Here is a 22,831-nt window from a genome sequence, read left to right as displayed (position 1 = left end):
GAGGATATTCAGAAAAGCAATTTTTTCTGCTTTTTTGTACACTTTTTTGGGCTGCTCAGAAATTAACGCTTGTTCTGGGCAGGCATTAATTTCTGAGCATAAAAATGTGCGGATTGAGCGCACATTTTTTTTAGTATTTGAGGCAAACAGTTAATAGCCTTATCAACATGCATTTGCATGTGATGAGTGCTATTAGTTTCACATGGGTTGGACGTGCTAATCCCCTTATGGTATAAGAGGTTGTGCACACGCGTCCAAAAGTTGCATCCAACTGCGGGTTAAACAGTGCACTCAGCTGAGCACGCTGAATTGTATCAGCCTGATTGTGTCTCTTAAAGGCAACCTCAGTCCTTCTACTACTCAGTGTCTCATTAAGAGGTTGGAAATACCTATGTATGGTATTCCAGTCATTATTTCTTAAACCAGGGTTCCCTTACCATGAGGTTATTGGAAAGGTGAGTTATAAATTAGAAAAAGTTCTAAATTATTCTTCTTAAGTGTGCTTTAATATTGGGCTAAAACTTAATTGTACTCCTGAACATCACTTTGATCCTATAAGCATCCTAAAGATGATGAAATTTTAGAGATAAAGTGACCCTGGAAAAGGCTAATATACCAGCTGTTGTGGAGGCAGGGTATGAGGAGAATAAAACATTCAACAGTTTTAGTCAGAATGGCCAAATCAATTGTGCATTAAATGCCAGATTTGGGTCCAGCCCGAATTAATGTAAAACTCTTACTTCAATAGTATTATAGCGCTTATGCATCCTTCATGATAAGGCACTGGGTATTAAAATTTGTGTAATCCCTACAAGGACTCTTGACACAGGTCAGTAAGATTAGGTTAATCCCTTCTTTATTTGGTTACCTGTACAAGATGTGACAAAATATTCTCATTTTAGTTAAGACAAAGATGTTTTCATATTTTCAATCTTCCAGAGTTTTAGTGTCAACCACAGTGAATTCCCATTCGTTATAAGATCATATATATGACAATGGAGGCAGTATACAGTGGAATAGTAATAATTTCAAGTTATGCAGCTCTCTATGAGATATTGCAGTGCAGATGTTGTACAAATTCCTTTGGTCACTATCACAAAATGTTTTACCAGTGGTGTGTTATTGTCTAAGAAAAACATTGTTGTAAAAGCTACTTGTCTATCTATGACTGCTAACAAAAATGCATGGAATTTTACTTTGATTTTGTTCCTTTTACTAATTTTCAGATTAATTTTATTCATTTTTTCTTTTTATGGGCTTTTTTCTTTTGTTTTCTTTTTCAAAACAAAAATGCCTTATTCAGTTTGGATTACCATTCATTTTAAAATGAATGCATATCCCCAATGACTGCTCTGTGATTCTGATCTTATAAATCATCTGTTTAGCTTAAATAGTAACATAGTAAATGATGGCAGAAAAAGACTATCCCGCTCATAAAGTCTGCCCAGTAATTATGTCCACATTGCCAAGCATTCATCCCGGCTGCCAGCCACAGAAAGTAACTATCTGCAAAGTTTTTCCTTATCCAGGACAGTGTTTTTTTTCTTCATCCTTTGAACTCTACCATCTTGGTTAAAAGAAGATATATGATCCCACTTAGTTCCCTCCAGCACCCACCTTTCCCATGCCTAATCATAAGACTCTGTAATAAATAGCCAGCAATTTTAATTATCAAACCTCCTAGGTTCTTTGCATAATCTGCCAGACAGAGTCAGCTAAGTGAGTGCCCGCATTGCTGCAAGGGCTTATAGTTAATTATAGGGACGGTAACATTAAAACAGCTACGCGGGTGTCCATGAATACTCATATGCTAGATCACGCCCGTGGACGCAGCCATTTTACAACATGCACTCGTATATGTGCGCATCTTATGAAATCGGTTTGATGTGGGTAAATGTGCGTGTCATTTTATATGGAAGCGCGCATGTGCCGCTTCTACCGCGTAAGTGTGAGGGATTTTAATATAAACGTGCACAAACACAATTACCAGTTAAACCTGATCATTCCCACTTTCCCATTTACAAGATAGGACTTCCTAACCACCTATAGCGAACTAACCTCTCTTTTACCCTACCTGACCCAACCAGTAAAACCCCACTGATTAGCCTTCTGTTTTTGTTTTATAACTTACCAGTACATACCATCAATAGCAGAAGTAAAGTTACGCGATAGGGGATCCCAGCGTGCTCTTGTGCGTGTAAATACTTACTTGCTGGTTTTCATTTGAATTCCTGGAACACCCATGGCCCACCCTGACCACACCCGAGCCCTGCCCCTTTTTTGGACTTTTTCTTTTGTGCGCGTACCAGGAGATATGCGCATCCATGAATGCTTTTTAAAACACGCGTGCCGCACACCGGCCTGAGAGATGTGCGTATCTCGCTGATTTGGCATGCGTAGGGCTTTTAAAATCTATCTCAAACCTTTTAGCCTGCAGAAAGATCCAGCTGCTAGTTTGATTCTATCACCACAGCATAATTTATATAGCTATCATCATTAGTGAGTCTCCCAGGCCCCATACTTCGCCTGCCAGACTGATCTGGTTGTGTGAGAGCCTGCATTTCCATTAGATCTTCTAATTATTACAAACAGACCTAGTTATTATTCGATTCTATCATCCCCACCTGTCACACAACATAGCCACATGGATTTTGTGTTACTTATACTTATATACATGCCCGCTAGATCTTATTTTTAGCTCTATTCACTTTAAAGAATTAAGGATCCTCTTTGCTGCTTATCTCATGCTCCCTTAAACTTTGTTACTGTTTTAGCCACTATCATTCACCCAAGCCATGCTTCCACCACCTTTAAATATTTCCTGATATTTATCCTAAATATTCTCCCTCAGCTTCATATTATGACTACTTGAAACAAGTTTGCTTCTTGAGCATTATTAATATCTTTTAAGTATTTAAATGTTTCTACCATATTTCCCCTATCTCACCTCTCCTCAGGGGTGAGCAAACATTTTGAGCTGCAGGCCTCCTTCCATTTATGTGATTGGTTGAGGCCCCCAAGATGGGTTACTATATACTGTATATCTACACACATACATATATACATGAAGAATATTCAGCAGGCAGCCACACTGACAACAGTGGCAAAAAGCCCTCATTTTGTATCTCTTCAAGTTACTGAAAGGAGTAAGCTCACATATACCAGGGGTGTGCATTCGTTTGCAATGTATTGGCAATCCACAACGTATATGCCATATTCGTTGTATTCGTGGGGCTTACGAAACGTATGGCAAACCCCCACGAATACAACGTATCACTAACGAATAACACAGTGAGGACAAAGGCTATTGGCGCCATTTTGAATACCAGCAGCTGACAGCCTGAGTGCAGGAGATCGCTCCAGGACCCCCGCTGGACCACCAGGGACTTTTGGTAAGTCTTGGGGGGGGGGGTCAGGAGGGGGGGTTGTAGGTAATGTTCAGATTACTTACCTGGTAATCTTGTTTTCCTTAGTGTAGACAGATGGACTCAGGACAAATGGGATAGTATCCGCGTGCTAGCAGTTGGAGACGGATCTGACGTCAGCACAGGGGCGTGTATATATCCCCACAGGAAGCGCAGCTGTTCAGTAATCTTCCTTGCAAAAGCTGTTATGGATGTGTGTACTGACGCTCAATGAAAAGTAAAGAAAAAAGTGAAAACAGGCCTCCCCTGACCGATTGACAGTGGCCGGAGACCGCCAGCCTTCCCAACCGGAAGGCGTGGATATAGGCAGAGTGTACGCTCTTAGGAACACAAAAGTCAAAGGCGTACCCGGAATCAGTGAAACCCATGGACACAGGCAGCTGGGCGGGATGCTGAGTCCATCTGTCTACACTAAGGAAAACAAGATTACCAGGTAAGTAATCTGAACATTTCCTGGCGTGTAGCCAGATGGACTCAGGACAAATGGGATGTACCAAAGCTTTACACCCCGCCTGGGCGGGAGGCTGCCTGAGGACCATGCAGTACCGCCCTCGCAAAGGCCGAGTCCTCCCTGGCCTGGACATCCAGACGGTAGAACCGAGAAAAGGTATGGAGGGAGGACCATGTCGCCGCTTTACAGATGTCCGCCGGTGACAGCATCCGGGATTCAGCCCAAGACGCCGCTTGGGCTCTGGTAGAATGAGCCTTAACCTGTAAAGGCGGAGCCTTCCCAGCCGCCACGTAGGCGGCTCTGACCACGTCTTTAATCCAGCGGGCAATGGTGGGCCGAGAGGCCGCTTCACCTTGCTTCTTCCCGCTGTGTAGGACGAACAGATGGTCTGTCTTCCGCAGGTCTTGAGTCATTGTCAGATACCTGGGCAGCAATCTGCCGATGTCGAGATGGCGTAATAAACGGCCTTCTTCAGATTTCTTCAAACCTACCGTGGTAGGCAAGGATATGGTTTGGTTAAGATGAAACTGTGAAACCACTTTAGGGAGAAAGGAGGGAACCGTCCGAAGACGGATAGACCGAAGTGATACGTAGAAAGGGATCACGGCAGGACAGCGCCTGTAGTTCAGAGACGCGGCGTGCGGAGCATACGGCCAGCAGGAATACCAACTTCAGGGTTAGAGACCGTAGAGACAAGCCCCGAAGGGGTCGGAAGGTGGATCCCGCAAGGAAATCCAGAACCAGATTAAGGTTCCAGAAGGGTATAGGCCACTTTAGTGGCGGACGAATATGCTTGACGCCTTGCAGGAAACGAGAAACATCAGGGTGCTTGGCGATAGTCTTGCCACCTCTCCTGGGTCCATAGCACGATAGTGCCGCTACCTGAACCTTGATGGAGCTGAGGGAGAGACCCTTCTGAAGCCCATCCTGCAAGAAATCCAACACAATAGGAATAGTGGCGGCATGTGGACTGGTGCCATGAGAGTCGCACCATGCTTCAAAGATTCTCCAGATCCGTACGTAGGTGAGGGAAGTGGAAAACTTGCGAGCCCGGAGGAGTGTAGTAATCACAGGCCCCGAGTAACCCTTTTTCTTCAGTCGAGCCCTCTCAATGGCCAGACCGTAAGAGAGAACTGAGCCGGATCCTCGTGCAGAATGGGACCTTGACGTAGAAGGTCCCGGAGAGGAGGCAGGGGGAGAGGCTCCCCTGCCAGCAGGCGTCTGAGGTCCGCGTACCAGGGTCTTCTCGGCCAGTCCGGGGCCACCAGAAGAACTAGGCCCTGGTGTGACCGAATCCTGTGGATGAGGGCACCCAGTAGAGGCCACGGTGGAAAGGCATATAGAAGAGTCCCCGGAGGCCACGGCTGGACCAGAGCATCGATGCCGTGCGAGCACGGGTCGCGCCTGCGGCTGAAGTATCTGGGTACCTGAGCATTGGACTTGTCTGCCAGTAAATCCATGGCCGGGATCCCCCAGTGATCGACAATCATCTGGAAAGCTGTGGGGGACAGCTGCCACTCGCCTGGATTCAGGCGTCCCCTGCTGAGGAAGTCTGCTGTGGTATTGTCCTTCCCGGCAATGTGGACGGCGGAGATGTCCCGCAGATTCGCCTCTGCCCAAACCATGAGTGGGGCGATTTCCAGAGATACCTGTCGGCTTCTGGTTCCGCCCTGACGGTTGATGTAGGCCACCGTGGTGGCGTTGTCGGACATCACCCTGACAGCTCTGCGCCGCAGTCGTGGAGCGAAACGAAGGCAGGCCAGTCTGACTGCCCGGGCTTCCAGGCGATTGATGTTCCATGTGGACTCCTCCCTGTTCCAACGCCCTTGCGCAGTGAGTTCTTCGCAATGTGCTCCCCAGTCGCTGAGGCTGGCATCCGTGGTGAGCAAGATCCACGTGGGCGAGGACATCCGCGACCCCCTGCTCAGGTGGTCGGACCGCAACCACCACCGCAGCTGGGTCCGAACATGGACCGGCAGAGGGAGGCGCGTGGAATAGGCTCGGTGATGGGGGCTCCAGCGAGAGAGCAGGGAATGCTGTAGTGGTCTCATATGGGCTCGTGCCCAAGGCACCACGTCCAGAGTGGAGGCCATGAGACCCAGAACTTGCAGATAATCCCAAGCTAACGGCCGACTGGTTCCCAACAGATACAGGATACGCAGCCGAAGTTTCAACTGTCTCTTGGACGTAAGACTGACCGTGTCCGCCCGAGTGTCGAACCTTACCCCCAGATATTCTATGGACTGGGAAGGCTGTAGGCAGCTCTTGCTGAGGTTGATGACCCAGCCCAAGCTTTCCAGAAGGGCGATCACCCTGTCGGTTGTCCGCAGGCTCTCCGCTCGGGACTTCGCCCTGATCAACCAGTCGTCTAGGTAAGGATGGACCAAGATCCCGTCCCGCCTGAGTGCCGCCGCCACAACCACGATCACCTTGGTGAATGTCCTCGGGGAGGTGGCCAACCCGAAGGGGAGAGCTCGAAACTGGAAGTGGCGGTCCAGAACCTTGAAGCGGAGGAAGCGCTGATGATCCGGATGTATCGGAATATGAAGATAGGCTTCGGACAGGTCTAATGCCGTGAGGAACTCTCCGGGCTGGACTGCGGCTTTGACGGAGCGCAGAGTTTCCATGCGAAACCTCGGCACCCGTAAGTACCGATTGAGGGATTTGAGGTCCTGCACAGGCCGAAAAGTGCCCCCTTTCTTGGGTACTATGAAATAAATGGAATAGTGTCCAGAATTCACTTCCCAGGCAGGCACTGGGAGGATGGCGTTCAAGGTCAGGAGCCTCGTCAGGGTGGCCGCCAATGCTGCCTTCTTGAGCGGGGAACATGAAGACTCCACAAACTTGTCCGGAGGAAGATGATGAAAGTCCAGATAATACCCCTCTCGGATAACTGCGAGGACCCACTGGTCCGACGTGATCTCGACCCATCTGGGGTAGAAGAGGGTCAACCTGCCCCCTATGGCTTCGTCCCCCAGATGAATCGGCAAATTCTCATTGTGGGATGCGACCAGGACCCCCGCCCGGCCCGTTCCCCCGTCTGCGCAGCCTGGACCGAAAAGACTGATTCCTGGCCGGAGGACGCGGCGTCTGGTAGCGCCCTCTATATGGAACAAATCGCTGTGAACCCCTGCCCCTGGAGGGCCGGGGACCGGAGCGCTGTCCCCTCCTGGACCGGTCTTCTGGTAGGCGAGGCACAGGAGAGGCACCCCAGGAAGCGACAAGCTTATCAAGGTCACTGCCAAACAGAAACGAGCCCTGAAAAGGCAATTTGGTGAGGCGAGACTTGGAAGGGGCATCAGCGGACCATGGCTGGATCCATAGGTGTCTCCTGGCGGCCACGGAAGACGAGATCCCCTTAGCCGTGGTTCGAACCAAATCCGATGCGGCATCGGTGAGGAAGGAAAGAGTGGGCTCCATGTCAGCCGCCGGAGCGTTGTTCCGGATCTGAGACAAGCAGGCACGAGTGACCACCGTGCAACAGGCCGCAATCCTCAAAGAAAGAGCTGCCACCTCAAAATTTTGCTTCAGAATGGCGTCCATTCGCCTGTCCTGGGGCTCCCTGAGGGCCAAACCCCCTTCCACAGGAATGGTAGTGCGCTTGACCACAGCGCTAATTAAGGCGTCCACCTGAGGGCATGCCAGGAGGTCCTGGAGAGCCGGTGCCAATGGGTACATGCCTTTCAGGGCCCGGCCCCCTTGAAAGGAGGCCGCCGGTGCTGCCCATTCCAAATCAATGAGTTGCTGAGCTGCCTGTAAGAAAGGAAAATGGCGGGCTGTAGGACGAAGACCTTCCAGCAGGGGGTTCTGCGCAGAAGGAATCGAAGCACTGGGTCCAGTGATCTCCAACTCCGCCAGACACTGAGACACGAGGTCCGAGAGGTCCTCCTTAGGGAAAAAGCGCCGCATAGTCCGGTATGGCGCAATCCCCGGGGGGAGGTCCCCTTCGTCCGGGAGTTCGGACTCGTCCGGTGAAAACTCCAGGTCCGAGTGATCGGGACTGTCCAATAGCGGGAGGTCCCGCTCCCGAGAAGGCTGCGAGGGTCCCGGAACCGGATCCCTAGAGGCTGCCATCATGGCGGCAGCCGCAGTATGCGCCGGAGACGCCGCCCCCACAGGAACCGCAGCAACCGCCGGAAGAACAGGCGCAGCAAGGACCGTAGGGGCAGGACGCGAAGCCGTCTGCATCTGGACAAAGGCATGAATTCCCTGAAAAAGATCCACCCAGGAAATGGAAGCCGCCTCAAAACGCCGGGGTACCAGATCCCCCGGGATTCCCGAGCGGTCGAGACCGCCTCCCAAATCCGGGGTAGCCGCAGGTGAACTATCAAAAAACTGCGGCTGAGACTGGTCCCGGCCGGAGGGTCCCCCGGCCGCCGCACATTGGGTACACAGGGAGTCGGGGTCAGTACCGCGCGTGGCACGAAGGTGGCACGCGGAGCAGAGGCCCAGAGCTGAAACGTCTAGGGCAAGTGGCGGCGCAGCTGCGGCCGCGGCTGCGAGCTGATCCATGAGCAGAATATAGCAAGCGTGCGCTTCCTATGCGGCAGCAATAGGCGCAGGCTAGAACAGGCGCACAATAGCAATAGGATGCGGCAGCAAAAGGCGCTGAATAGAGCAAGCGCACAATAGCAAAGGCAAGCGGCAGCAATAGGCGCCGAGCAAAACAAGCGCACAATAGCAATAGGAAGCGGCAGCAATAGGCGCTGAGCAAAACAAGCGCACAATAGCAATAGGAAGCGGCAGCAATAGGCGCTGAGCAAAACAAGCGCACAATAGACATACAGCAGCAATATGCGGCACATACTCACAGTGGTAGCCAAGAAGCAAGAACAAGGAGGAGAGAAAAAAAAATAAAATAAAATAAAAGCCGCGCCCATTACAGGCGCGGAATACCTGAGTAAGGCCACAAATGGCGTCCTCCACGGCTTGCCACGCCGCCGGTCCTCTAGATAGCGGAGACCTGGGTGAAGAGACGTACGCCGTACCAAATCTTCAGCGCTGCCGGGCAGGATCACAGGCGGTCTCCGGCTGCGAGGGGAAAGGGCCGATACCTTTCACCGCCGCGGTTGAGGCACTGCACCCGCTACCTCGTCCACGCCGGGAGCGAGGGCCTCGGCTGAACCGAGGACTTACACCTCCGGGGGACCACGGCAGTCACCCCGGGAAGCTCAACTGGGGGGCACGGCCAGAACGGCCCCTGAGGAGCGCGGGGCTCAAAAAGGTGTTGAAGAAAGGTAAAGTAGAATCTAGAAGAGAAGAAAACAAAAATGAAAGTAGTCTTGGAAAGCACGCTGAACCAGCGTGCAGGCACTCCAAACTGCTTTGGAGACGGAAATTACTGAACAGCTGCGCTTCCTGTGGGGATATATACACGCCCCTGTGCTGACGTCAGATCCGTCTCCAACTGCTAGCACGCGGATACTATCCCATTTGTCCTGAGTCCATCTGGCTACACGCCAGGAAATTAAATTTAAAGGGTTGGGATGGGGATTTTTTGGGGGAAACGAATAGATATGTAACTGATGAACGGATCAGGGTCCCCCGAGAATGGATGCAACGGATTTGGGTCCCGACGAATACGAATACCGAATGGGACAAATCCGTTCCTGCTGCGCATCCCTAACATATACATATGGGCACAAAGAGGCAGATACCTCATGCCCAGATCACAGAGAGCAAAACAGACACTGGGTCAAAAATAGAGATATATGGAGACCCCCATACTCAGACTCAGAGAGACAAAGATACCACACAGAGAAACAGAAACCCAACAACCAGACAGGCAGAAGTATACCTCAACTATACAGAAAAATACAAACACACAACAGAGAGAGAGAGACAGAGTGGCACAGACACAACACCCTCAGAAACACACCACAGACAGACCATATCACACATGGAGAAATAGACTACACACACAGACACACACATGCCACACCACACCCAGACACACAGGCCACACATCACAATGCGAAGGTCTAGAAAATTTTTCAAAAAATGTAGATGACAGCCAAAATTTATTGGGAGCTGAGAAACTGCATCTCAAACTGCACAACTTTTTTTTAACTGTTTCGCTAGTTTTTCCAATTTGATTTTCCAGTTTTGTATTACCACCTTCATCTTTTTTATTTTCTCAAGTTTTGATTTGCTTATTTAACTTATTTTACACTTTTGACTTTATTCTTCCAGCCCCACACCTCCTCCCTCTCTCCCCTCCACTCCCATTTCCTCATTCTCTCTAGCCTATTTGCCCATTCCCCTCCCCTGTATCACCACTTCTTTTTTTTCCTGATGTGCAACAGTTGTGATCTCTCTCTCTCTCCCTCTCTCAGGAGGGTCAGGCAACAGCAGGAACTCCTCCCAGGATGAGGTATGAGGATGGCAGGTCTTTCTGGACAGTGGCTGTTCATAAGTCCAGTTCTGCCACAGAGTAGCCAAGAGCAGTACAGCTTGGGGGATGGAAGAAAAAAACAGCAGCCTCTTCCACCCCCACCAGCAGACAGGAGCAATGTGGCCCACAGGTCTGCAAGAAGCAAGAACCCCTCACAGTCAAGAGCAGGAACAGGAGCAGTATGGCCCCAAGGCTAGGAGAAAGAGGAAGAGTCTGGTTCCAATTGAGCTGGAAGCCTGAAGGAAGAGGAGGAAACTGCTGGGTCAAAATACAAATGAAAGCTCCCTATGTTTTCAGAGTCTCTCAGCTAATGGCACTGTATGTTGTATTCAGAGTGCAGGTGTATTTTTTTTACTTGGCCATAGGCAACAAATGGCCTGTCTATGGCTATGATCACACCTCATTATCTCTTAACCTTACAATCCCACCTTTGCTTTTTATCCTTTCCTACTTTGTCCTCTTAATTATCCTCTTTAGCTATCTTTTCTTCCACTCATGCCTTTGCCTTCTTGATTTCTTTCCCCTCCTCTTTTACTGCAATATAATTCTTTTGAATAAAGTTACAGCAAAGAGGGAACATTTTAAAGAGTTTAAGATATGTTCTTTTTGTAGCTGTTATCATCAAACAATTTACTAACTTCATTAGACAATGACTAGTTTAATATCCATGGTGTAAGCACCAACCTGGAGCACTGTGTTTAGTTCTGGAAGACACATTTTTAAATACATTTACATTTATTAAAATTTGTGAATCGCCTAATACAGAAGGACTAGGCAATGAACAACTTTACGTACATAATCATGAGATTGAAATAAAATGAAATATACAGAACTTAGAATAAATAAAAATAAACTAAAACATAGAAGAAAAACATATTAAAATATCTTCAAATCAATCACAAATAAAAAATAAGTGAAAACAAGCTCATACATAATATAAAACAGTGATGAACAGATGGAATAAAAATACATTAAAATAAAAATAAGTTAACTTAAAAATAAGCCAACTTAAAAAGAAAGGTTTTAATTTATTTTCTAAAATTCTTGAGAGAGTCGCTCTGTTTGAGTTCAGTTGGGGACAAATTCCAAAGAGTTGGTCCAGCAACTGAAAAAGCACTCTCACAAGTGGTATGGAGTCGTGCATTTCGTGGTGAGCGAATCTCTAGAAGTCCTCTTTGGGATGAAAGCAAGGTTCTGGTTGGCTGATAAAATTTTAAAATTGCATTATCCAAAATGCATGAGTGATCATTCAGAAGCTTAAAGATCAGCATTCCCATTTTTATTTTATTCTCTCCTGAACAGGTAACCAATAGAGCTCGACTAGTTTTAGGGTAATGTGATCACAACTTCTCAAGCCTGAAATTAACCTGGCCGCTGAATTTAAAAGTAACTGAAATGAAAGAAGAGAAGCAGAGGGGATCCCCAGATAAAGGCTTTTGCAGTAGTCGATGATTGGGAAAATAGAGGGTTACAAAACTGTGTGAAAATCAGGGGGGGTGAAGAAGCTTCTTGAGACCTGAAAGAACTTGGAGTATATAAAAGCCTTGTGAAATGACATGTTTAATCTGGGGACAAAAAGATAAGGTATTATCAAGAATAACACCTAGACTTTTTATTTGAGTTTTAATGGCAAAGGCAGCGTTATCAACAGGCATAGACATATCCTTAAGGGAAGCATAAGGACTATAAATGGCAATGAATTCCGTTTTGGTCATATTGAGGGAAAGCTTATTGAAGTTTAACCATTTTTTAATAGTTGAAAAAAAAGATATTGAGTACGTCTTGAGTCTCCAGCCATGTGGGTCGAATTTGAAGCACAAGCTGTATATCATCTACATAAAGGGGTAGATTTTCAAAAAATACGCGCAATTTTATAACATGCACACGCTGATACGCGCATATTATAAAATTCCAGGTCGACGCGTGCGAGGGGGGTAGCAAATTCACATGGCGATGCATGGGGCCTTCACCAGTTCCCAACCCCCTACCCTAACCTCCCTTCCCCTTACCCTTCCCCTATCCTAGCCCCCCCCCCCCCCCCCCATACACACACACACATTTTTTTAACTCACCTTTTGCTCCTGCAAACGAGCACGAGCAGGTTGCACATGCTGACACCCTGCTGGCACACAATCCCCTTTCACAGCGGCAAATGGCCACTGTACCGGGTGCCTCTAGCCCACCCCGCCCCCTTTTAAGGCTCTGTTACTTACACACGGGCCCAGGGTTTACGCGCGTGGCCAGGCCCGTTTGTAAATTGGCCTGGCGCACATAAGGCCCGGCCACGTGCGTAAACCCGGAGGGTGTAAATCATAAGAACATAAGAACATGCCATACTGGGTCAGACCAAGGGTCCATCAAGCCCAGCATCCTGTTTCCAACAGTAGCCAATCCAGGCCATAAGAACCTGGCAAGTTCCCAAAAACTAAGTCTATTCCATGCTACTGTTGCTAATAATAGCAGTGGCTATTTTCTAAGTGAACTTAATTAATAGCAGGTAATGGACTTCTCCTCCAAGAACTTATCCAATCCTTTTTTAAACCCAGCTACACTAACTGCACTAACCACATCCTCTGGCAACAAATTCCAGAGTTTAATTGTGCGTTTTAAACTCTGGAATTTGTATATACAGGTATATATATATACACACACACACACACACACACAAATACATTGTGTGTAGAAAGGGAAGGGGAATGTGCAAGCAACAGTCTATGAGTTAAACTATTTTTTAAGTATTATATTCAATATATAACTATGGGGTATAATTTACTAAACCGTGGTATTTTTCCTAGAGCCCAGAGTGCCCCTTAGGGATCCAGGCATCACCATTTGAAGGTAAAGTGGAGGGTCAGGGTGGGTTAGAGCAGGGGTGAGAGTATTTGGAGATCGGGAGGGGTCATCTTTTTCTGCAATGGGTGGGATTTGGGATTCAGGCAGAAGGGCCAGGAACAGATGATTTTTTTTTTTTTTAATTTTTTATTTCTCATTTCAATTTACAAAGTAAAAAGACATTGGTTTGTATTCAATTATTACACTGAATTTTTTGAGAAAACAATAGGTACTATATATATTTTTAAACTTAAAGAATAAATGTTCATAATTCACCTAGTTTCCAGTTACTATATATGGTGGGGAGCTTGACGAGCAATCCTATTCCTGCCCCTGTGCTGGGGAATGCTTCAGACCAGGATTCTCTACAGTTACTGATGAAACCTTCCACTTCTGGTAACAAGCAAGGAGAGACTAAACAAATATCATTAGAAATGTTATGGTCTGCAATAATGACTTTGCAAAAGAATATTGATATTATGAATGTGAATATTAAGGATGTACAAAACACATTGTTGAATCTGAGTCCAATGGTAGTAAATAATGGGTTGACCCTTAAGAAGGTGGAAACAGAAATTGTTAATATAAAAGATGTGCAGACATCTTTAATAAAAGGTGAAAATGTTCTATCGAGAAAGATTGAAAATTTGGAGAACGTAGTTCGCTATCCAAATCTTCGATTTGTAAACTTTCCCAAGTGTAAAATGATGTCTTCAGTAGAACAGTTAAAAAATTATTTCATGGAAGTTCTGTCTTTTACTTCTGACAATCTTCCAATGATAAAAAGTGCATATTTTTTGAATGAAAGGAACCTAAATCTTAATCCACCCTCACAGGAGTCTACATTAAATATTACCGATCTGATAGAGACATCTTTCAGTGCACAAATAGAGAAAAGGGGAACCTTAATTGTTAAATTTGTTCTATCCTCGGATAGGGATAAAGTATTAAACCATTTTATGCAAAAAAGAACCCTTTCCTATCTTGGCCAGAAATTGTGGGTCTATCCAGATGTGGCAAAAGATACCCAAGCCAGAAGGAAAAGATTCATTGCTTTGGCTAGTATAGCTAGAACGTATGGGATACAGGTAATTATCCGGTTCCCTTGCAAATGTACTATGAAAGTGGATGGGTTAAAATATGTTTATTATGAACCTACAGATTTAGAAAGATTTCTGGAAGAACGCAGGACTCCGGGGGGGGGAGGTAAGCTCCGCAAGTTCATAGAATTTGAATTTGTTATCTGTTGTAGGAACAGATGATTTTGTTTTCTTTTATCAGTTTGGGTCTCATTATGGAGTGGCAGGGGTGGATGAGATAGGGTATCTTTCAAGACCCCTGAGGTTGGGTTTTCTTGCAGCTGTTGGTGGGGGTAAATTTGTGCTGCTCAGGCTCTTTAAGGAGAACCCTAGGAGCATCGGGCTAACTTCTTAAAATAACATGGTTTGTGAATTTTGATGTAAGCAGCATTATTTTATTTCCATCAGATATAGTAGCAATGAGCTGATTTGCATGAGAATCATCTCATTACCAAACCTGGGTTTGCCGGGGGAAGATAACATTTGGTAACTGAAATATCAGGCATCATTACTGTATTGGTGTTAAGGCATTTGCTATGTGGTAAAACTCTAACTCAACTTAATAAATGGCCCCTTATGTTTTAGTGCAACTTCTACAATTCTTTTCATTGTTCTTAAAAAAAACATAATTTGGTGGTTCCTTCCTTCTCCTTTTGGCTTCGAGCTCAGACAGAACCAGTTTCTACTGGGCAACAGAGCCATAAGTCTTCAATTGGAACTGCGAGGATAACTGTCCCATTATTTTATAATCTTCCCTAGGCCAGCTTTTGTAGAAACTGTGCTTACCTGCAAACCACAGACTGCAATTCTTTCTAGCACCTGGTGCATGGGGAACCTACCCCCAGCCCCTAGGAGCCATGTTCACTAAAGGTTAGTATGCATGCTAGGGCAATTAAATATACACAAAAAGCAGCATACTATGTATTACGTTCCTAGAGTGTGCAATAAATCAGTGTCAGAAGACTTTAAATTTTATTTTATATGAATTTAGTTCTTTGTAGTCTAAAGAATTTGAAGCCATGTTATTTGTAGAAGATTCCACTTTTGTAGAGAGATCCATCTCCATCCTTAACAAATGCACTGTAGACTATATGGGAACAAAATTCAAAAGATTATTGGCTAACAGGGTCATTTATCATTAGGGCCTTAAGGCTAACACGTTTGGGTGGAGTTAATGGTAATGAACAGCTCCTTAACATCAAATGTGATAGAGTAACTAACAGCTTCGCCCAAAATAACTACATTTTTTTCTGTGCGTTGTGCCCACGTTAATGGGGAAAAGGTTTTTAACGCCCTTACAGTTGAAGGAGAGAGAGAGGTTTGAGAGTGGTGTAGGTTTCGGGGGCGGTTTTGCATTCACAGTAGGAGGTGTGAACTGCAAAGATGACATCTCTGAAGATTTTCTGCTGTTTGAATCGATGAAAGGTACAAGAGGAGTTGATTTGTACAATGCACTCTCTACCTAGCTTCAAATAAACCCCATTCTGAGTTAAAAATGCCCCTTCTTACAGTGGTATAAATAGTAGAGAGACATATTGTTCTCTCTCATGCTCTCTCTCGACACGTGGAGCTGTATCTATTATTTTATAAACTGTGCAGTGGGTTGCTCTACAGTTTATAAAATACATAGAAACATAGAAACATAGAAGTGACGGCAGAAGAAGACCAACGGCCCATCCAGTCTGCCCAGCAAGCTACGCAGTTTATCCATTTTTTTTCCCCCTCCCACCCATCTCTATTGGCTTCCAGCACCCTCCGGCCCCAATTCCCTTCCACCCCTCCACCAATGCAGAGAGCAGCGCCATTCTAGTGAACATCCAGCTCAATCAGGGGTAGCAACCGCCGCAACCAGCAGGCCATACCCCTGTTTTGTTTGCTTGTTTGTTTGTTTTTTTATTTTTTTGAGATGGAAGCCCTCCATCCTTCCGCTCCGTGAAGGTGGAACACCAACCACTGGCCACTGGCATCCCGCTCCGTGAATATGCCTCAGTGGCTACTGCCGCTCCGTGCAGTGTTTTGCTGCCTGAAGGTGGAACACCAACCACTGGCCACTGGCATCCCGCTCCGTGAATGCCTCAGTGGCTACTGCCGCTCCGTGCAGTGTTTGCTGCCTCCTCTCTATTTATGCCCACTAGACTTGATGGATCCACAGTGTTTATCCCACGCCCCTTTGAAGTCCTTCACAGTTTTAGACTTCACCACTTCCTCCAGAAGGGCATTCCAGGCATCCACCACCCTTTCCGTGAAGAAATACTTCCTAACATTGGTTCTTAGTCTTCCTCCCCGGAGCCTCAGCTCGTGACCTCTGGTTCTGCTGATTTTTTTCCTACGGAAAAGGTTTGTCGTTGTCTTTGGATCATTAAAGTTTTTCAAGTATCTGAAAGTCTGAATCATATCACCCCTGCTCCTCCTTTCCTCCAGGGTGTACATATTTAGATTCTTCAATCTCTCCTCGTACGTCATCCGATGAAGATCCTCCACCTTCCTGGTCGCCCTTCTCTGTACCGCTTCCATCTTGTCTTTGTCTCTTTGTAGATACGGTCTCCAGAACTGAACACAGTACTGGAGAACTGGCTCTGAAACTATGCACAGATATTTGCAATGCAATGAAGGTGCTTACTTTCTCTGCGTATTATAAAAATGGAGGCAGATATATTTTAAAGTCTGTGGGGTAGATTTTCAAAGGGTTGCACGCGTAAGATATGTAACCCTTTAAAACTCCCCCTGCGTGTGCTGAGCCTATTTTGCATATTTTGCGCATGTCCTGGGACGCGCGTATGTCCCGGGGCGGTCCCGAGTCCTCCAGCACAGCGGCCGTGCCAGAGGTTTGTGTGCTGGCAGCCAGCCGACAGGCGTAACTTTGACAGCAAAGGTGGGGGGGATTTAGGTAGGGTTGGGGGGTGGGTTAGATAGGGAAGGGAGGGGAAGGTAGGGGGGCCTTGAAGGGAACGGGGAAAGCCATTGGGCCTCCCGTAGGGCTCAGTGTGCGCAAGGTGCACAAGTGTGCACCCACCCTGGATTTTATAACATGCATGCACATGTTATAAAATTGGGTGTACATTTGTGCGTGCTGGGTAGCACACACAAATGTACCCCGCATGCGTAGGATTTAAATCGGCCCCTGTGATTATACCATTTTGAAAATACTTGTGCATTTCCTTGAAATCACCAGTTCACCGATAACTCTGCCAGTTTACCCAGTCCATCTCCAATTCACCTAGACTCTCTCGTACTTCACTCTGCACTCTCTTCAGTTCACTCAGACCTCCCATCCCAAAATTGCAGACAACATTCAATTCCAATTTCAATTGTGTTAGTCAATAGCAAGTGTAAAACTGTATAAATAAGTTCAATGATGTATATGTGTAGCGCCCCCTTGGGTCAGCCACTAGATGGCCCTTGTCCTTGCTTAAAACCCTACATCTATGAGCCTTCCATCCCTCTTATCCCCTCCCAACTTGGAGGGCTGTGGTTGGATGCTTCACCTATTTAGTGCAGCCATTTTAGTGTTCAGTGTAGTCAGTTTTAGAAAACCTCTTATTAGTAAGGATTTTTTTTCAACTCTTTGGTGAGGCACCCCAGCCTCATCATGTTTGAAGAGATCCTTCATCATGCACTCCATGCCAGAGGGTCTCTCTTCTATTAGTTACAGAGAGATAGATTTTGGGCTGGAATTCGTGAGTTCCACTCTACTCCCTAGGAGGGCAAGACCGATGACTGTTCCCTCTGAGCAAGATTTTAATGGTTGAAGATGTATCCAGTTTTCCTTAAAGAAAGTATTTTGGCAAGTGTTTTGTGGGGAGGTTATTTTCTGACTCACCCCTCCCCACTGGGATATAGAGTTGAGGTAGCCTGATCCTCATTTCTAGAGATTTTTCTTAAAATAAAAGTCCCCCACAACAAATCTATGGAGAATGATCAAGATCGGGGGACCCCAATCAGATCTTTACTTATGGGTGTCCAAGAATGAGATACAGTCAAGCAGGACTGTATTTGAGGGACCTCTCCAACAGGATTCCCATTTACCCACTAGGAGAGCTTTGGGAACTTAATACCACCAAGGGAAGCTTCACCCCAATGCCTGAAATTAAGGACACCTACCTTATAAGAAACTCACACCTGTACTATTGGTCAGTTGTAAATTCATTATGGACAGAATGGACTTTAATTTAATTATTGCAAAATCAGTAAACTGTATTTTAATACCCAGAGCCTGGTCCTGCCTGGTTTGTCCCAGCATTTCACCCCTTGGAATGCAGATACTTACAACACATGGGAAATATCACACCACTACCTGGGCCGTAAGTAAGATCTTCCCTCCACAGAAAGAATCCACCCTGAGATAGAGAGTTAAGCATGGGAGAAGTACTAGCTGGATGTATGCCCCAAAGAGAACAAATAAATTCATGTGCCCTTGGGAGCTAAAACCACTCAAGATTTACTCATAACGTTCTTTTTATGGAAACAACAACTTAAAGTGTTATTGAATTAAAAACTGAAATAGCTCTTGATCTTTTTTAGATCAAATATTTAGACTTACAAATTTCTATGGCTGTTTTTTTTGCCAAATCTAAGAAATGTAAGTCATCCAAATTTTCTAGAGTTGAGAGTGATTATAGAAGATCTATATATCCATGGGCTAATCCTTGTACAAAAGCTTATGCTGGAGGTTGGAAGAGTGTACCTGTAACAGACAGGGCAATACTGGGAGTTAACTGGGACACCCTGGGTTATAGTGGGAGGTGGCAATGGAGTGGTAGAGAATCCGTATTCAAACTGTCTCTAATAGGCTGAGGAGGGAGAAAGAACAGAGGGGATGGAAAAAGAGAAGATACCCTTTACAGAGAGTATATAGGACTAGAACAAAGTTTTTGGATCTCTCAAAGGAGCAAGTCTTGTGCAAGTTCAAATTTTACAAAGAAACCATACTGTACTTATGCCAGCAGTTAGAGCAGGACCTGTACTTTTCCACCAGCAGGAGCCATACCTTGCTATACACATCACATAAGACTTGCCATACTGGGTCAGACCATAGGTCCATCAAATCCAATATCCTGTTTCCAACAGTGGCCAAGCCAAGTCACAAATATCTGGCAGGATCCCAAGAGGTAGATATATTCCAAGCTGCTTATCCCAAGAATAAGCAGTGGATTTCTGCAACGCTACCTTAATAATGGTTAAGGGACTTTTCCTCCAGAAACTTGTCCAAATCTTTTTTAAATTCAGCTATGCTAATAGCTTTCACCACACCCTCTGGCAATTAATTCCAGAGCTTATAAGAACATATGACATTCCATACTGACATTTTTGGCTACTAGCACCATCCAGAACCTCTAGGAAGCCAGTGTGCTGTCTCAGCATGTATAGAGCACAGTTCCTGGCTATGTTTCTCAGGAAAACTTACAAATATATATCTTTTCCTCAGAGCAGACAGCAACAGCAGCAAATAATGACTAATTTTTACAACATAGCATGCTTTTCTTCTGTCTTGAAAGATACTGATTTTACTCAAGTCCCCATAAGAACACTAAGGGGAGACGAGGCCACCTACTGAAACCTCAAGAGCTTCTATTTCCTCAGTATGCAGGTGGTCTGCAATGCCAAGGAAAGCATCTTGGACGTGGTGCCCAGGTTTTTGGGATCTTGCCAATGAAGGTGCATTTATTTACTTAAAGTGCTTAATGTGATGCTGAATAAATTTAAAGAATTCTAGGCTTCCGTAACTGGCCTCTTTTTCAGGGTTAGGGAAGCTCTTTTGCATTGAATTGTCCAAGTCTTGTGCTCCTACTTAGCAGCATTCTATTGCAGCTTATTTTGTTCTCAGAGGGCCTGGGACCTGAGAGCAGTGGCCCATCAAGATAGCTGCTTACAATCTAAGCTCTAGATTCATTAAGGCTTTTCTCACATTTTGCAACTGTGGGAAAAAACCCTTAGTGAATCAGGTACACCTACGTTCTACTCCAGAGACTGTCTGTGCTTCCCCGCTCCTCGGGGCAGAACCTACGTTCTACTCCAGAGACTGTCTGTGCTTCCCTGCTCCTCGGGGCAGTGCCTACGTTCTACTCCAGAGACTGTCTGTGCTTCCCCGCTCCTCGGGGCAGAACCTACGTTCTACTCCAGAGACTGTCTGTGCTTCCCTGCTCCTCAGGGCAGTGCCTACGTTGAACACCGGTGATAGCCGGCACCCTCCGCTTCTTGGGGACCTGACTCGGGCTTCTCCCGCTCTGCGGGGGTAGCCTATGTCATCACATCAGTACCTCCCTCACTTTGCTAGGTGGGGGCAGGGCCAGAGGCCTCCGGCACAGTGGCCACTTGCCACTGTGTCGGAGGATCGCGTACCAGCAGGCTGCCGGCGAACGCAACCTGCGCTTGCCTCTAGGCAGGCGCAAAAGGTATAAAAATTCGGGTGCGAATTAGAGTAGGGCTAGGGGGGGAAAGGTTAGGGGAAGGGGTGGGAAGGTTAGTTTAGGGGGGATGGAACGGGGAAAGCCCACGGGTATCAGCGCGTGCAAGGTGCACTAGTGTGCATCCCCTTGCGAGCACCGACCCCCGATTTTATAACATGCGTGCGCATGTTATAAAATTGGGCATACATGTGTGCGCACCGGGTAGAGCGCGCACATGTACGCCCGCGCGTACATTTGAAAATCGACCCCATTATGAACCTGATTATTAACGGTTTCTTTTTTTTTTTTCTAATTTAATCTTTATTAGTTTTTGCAATAATATACAAAGCATTAAAACTTTGTGAATGGAACATAGTGTATCATATCAGAAGAAAATGAATTTGTATAATCAAAGAAACATTTTCAAAAAAGACAAAGAAATCTCTTCCTGATATTTTACCACTCATTAGACCCCTGATCAGTAGGGGGGGTGAAGTACATGCAAACATAAGGAGATTACAAAATATTAGGAAATATTAACAATGAGAAATAAATGAACAGAATAACAGTTTTTCTCTCAAATAGACATCTTTAAATGCTACTTGCAAGTAATAACGCTTTTTTTTGCGTCGACAAAGCTTTTCAGTTGATCGGGATGGAAAACGATATACCTAGGGATGTGAATCGTGTCCTCGATCGTCTTAACGATCGATTTCGGCTGGGAGGGGGAGGGAATCGTATTGTTGCCGTTTGGGGGGGTAAAATATCGTGAAAAATCGTTAAAAATCGTTAAAAATCGAAAAATCGAAAAACCGGCACATTAAAACCCCCTAAAACCCACCCCCGACCCTTTAAATTAAATCCCCCACCCTCCCGAACCCCCCCCCCAAATAACTTAAATAACCTGCGGGTCCAGCGGCGGTCCGGAACGGCAGCGGTCCGGAACGGGCTCCTGCTCCTGAATCTTGTCGTCTTCAGCCGGCGCCATTTTCCAAAATGGCGCCGAAAAATGGCGGCGGCCATAGACGAAAAAGATTGGACGGCAGGAGGTCCTTCCGGACCCCCGCTGGACTTTTGGCAAGTCTCGTGGGGGTCAGGAGGCCCCCCACAAGCTGGCCAAAAGTTCCTGGAGGTCCAGCGGGGGTCAGGGAGCGATTTCCCGCCGCGAATCGTTTTCGTACGGAAAATGGCGCCGGCAGGAGATCGACTGCAGGAGGTCGTTCAGCGAGGCGCCATTTTCCGTACGAAAACGATTCGCGGCGGGAAATCGCTCCCTGACCCCCGCTGGACCTCCAGGAACTTTTGGCCAGCTTGTGGGGGGCCTCCTGACAATACAATACAATACAGATTCTAACGATAAATCGTTAGAATCTGTATTGTATTGTGTTCCATAACGGTTTAAGACGATATTAAAATTATCGGACGATAATTTTAATCGTCCTAAAACGATTCACATCCCTAACTGTTCTTTTCAAACTTTAGGACTCATTTACATAGGATCCTAAGGATGTAAGTGGCTCCCAAGGCCAATACATCCAGTTTTAAAGCAAGAAAGTTCTTCCTTTTAATTTGTGTCGCCTTTGTCAGATCAGGGAATATTCTGATCCGAGCGCCCATAAAGGTTACATTGATTTTCTTTAATTACGCTCCCATTATTACTCCCATGTCACTCTCGTTGAAAAATGATATTAACAATGTCGATCTGTCTGCAATCTCATACTCAGAGGACTCAAGAAAATCGGTTAAATTTTCCAGTATATTTTGAGGCATTTGCACTTGTTGTTTTTTTCCGAATTGGCAGGAAATAAACTTTTTCTAGCTGAGGAGTCTTCTCAGGGGAAATTTCTAATATCTCATGGAAATATCATACTATAGTAGCTCTAGGGATTTCTCCAGTCACCCTAGGAAAGTTTAAAATTCTTAAGTTTAAATGCCTCAATGAGTTCTCTATATTTTCGATTTTTCTATTGGCTGTGCCACAGTCCTGTATAATGGTTGCTTGGACCTCTTTAATTTGCTTTACTTCATTTTCCATACTCAGACATTTTTCTGTGGTCTCCATTTTATATCTCTCAAAGTTTTTATTCAAGGCTTCAAGCTGTTGAGAAACAGAATTTATCTTTACCGAACAGTCTGCAAAAGACCTTGCCAAAGCCAAATTTAAATTCCAAAGTGACTCTAATGTGACTACCTCGGGTTTAGCTGGAATTAAATCACTTACAGGAAGGGGCTCCTGCCCTGGGCTCTCTTCTTCCATCTCTTTC

General features: G+C 46.0%; 1 protein-coding gene across 6 annotated transcripts in view; it reads right to left on the bottom strand.

Moving 5' to 3' along the window:
• The window catches only part of PDE1C (phosphodiesterase 1C), a 1,569,255-nt gene that overhangs the window by 455,192 nt on the left and 1,091,232 nt on the right, over nucleotides 1-22,831 (bottom strand). The window lies entirely within an intron of this gene.

This window comes from Rhinatrema bivittatum, chromosome 2 (genome assembly GCF_901001135.1).
Source record: "Rhinatrema bivittatum chromosome 2, aRhiBiv1.1, whole genome shotgun sequence".
Lineage (NCBI taxonomy): Eukaryota > Metazoa > Chordata > Amphibia > Gymnophiona > Rhinatrematidae > Rhinatrema > Rhinatrema bivittatum.
The sequence above is the reverse complement of the archived record's forward strand: the minus strand, read 5'-3'. Positions and strand labels throughout refer to the sequence as shown.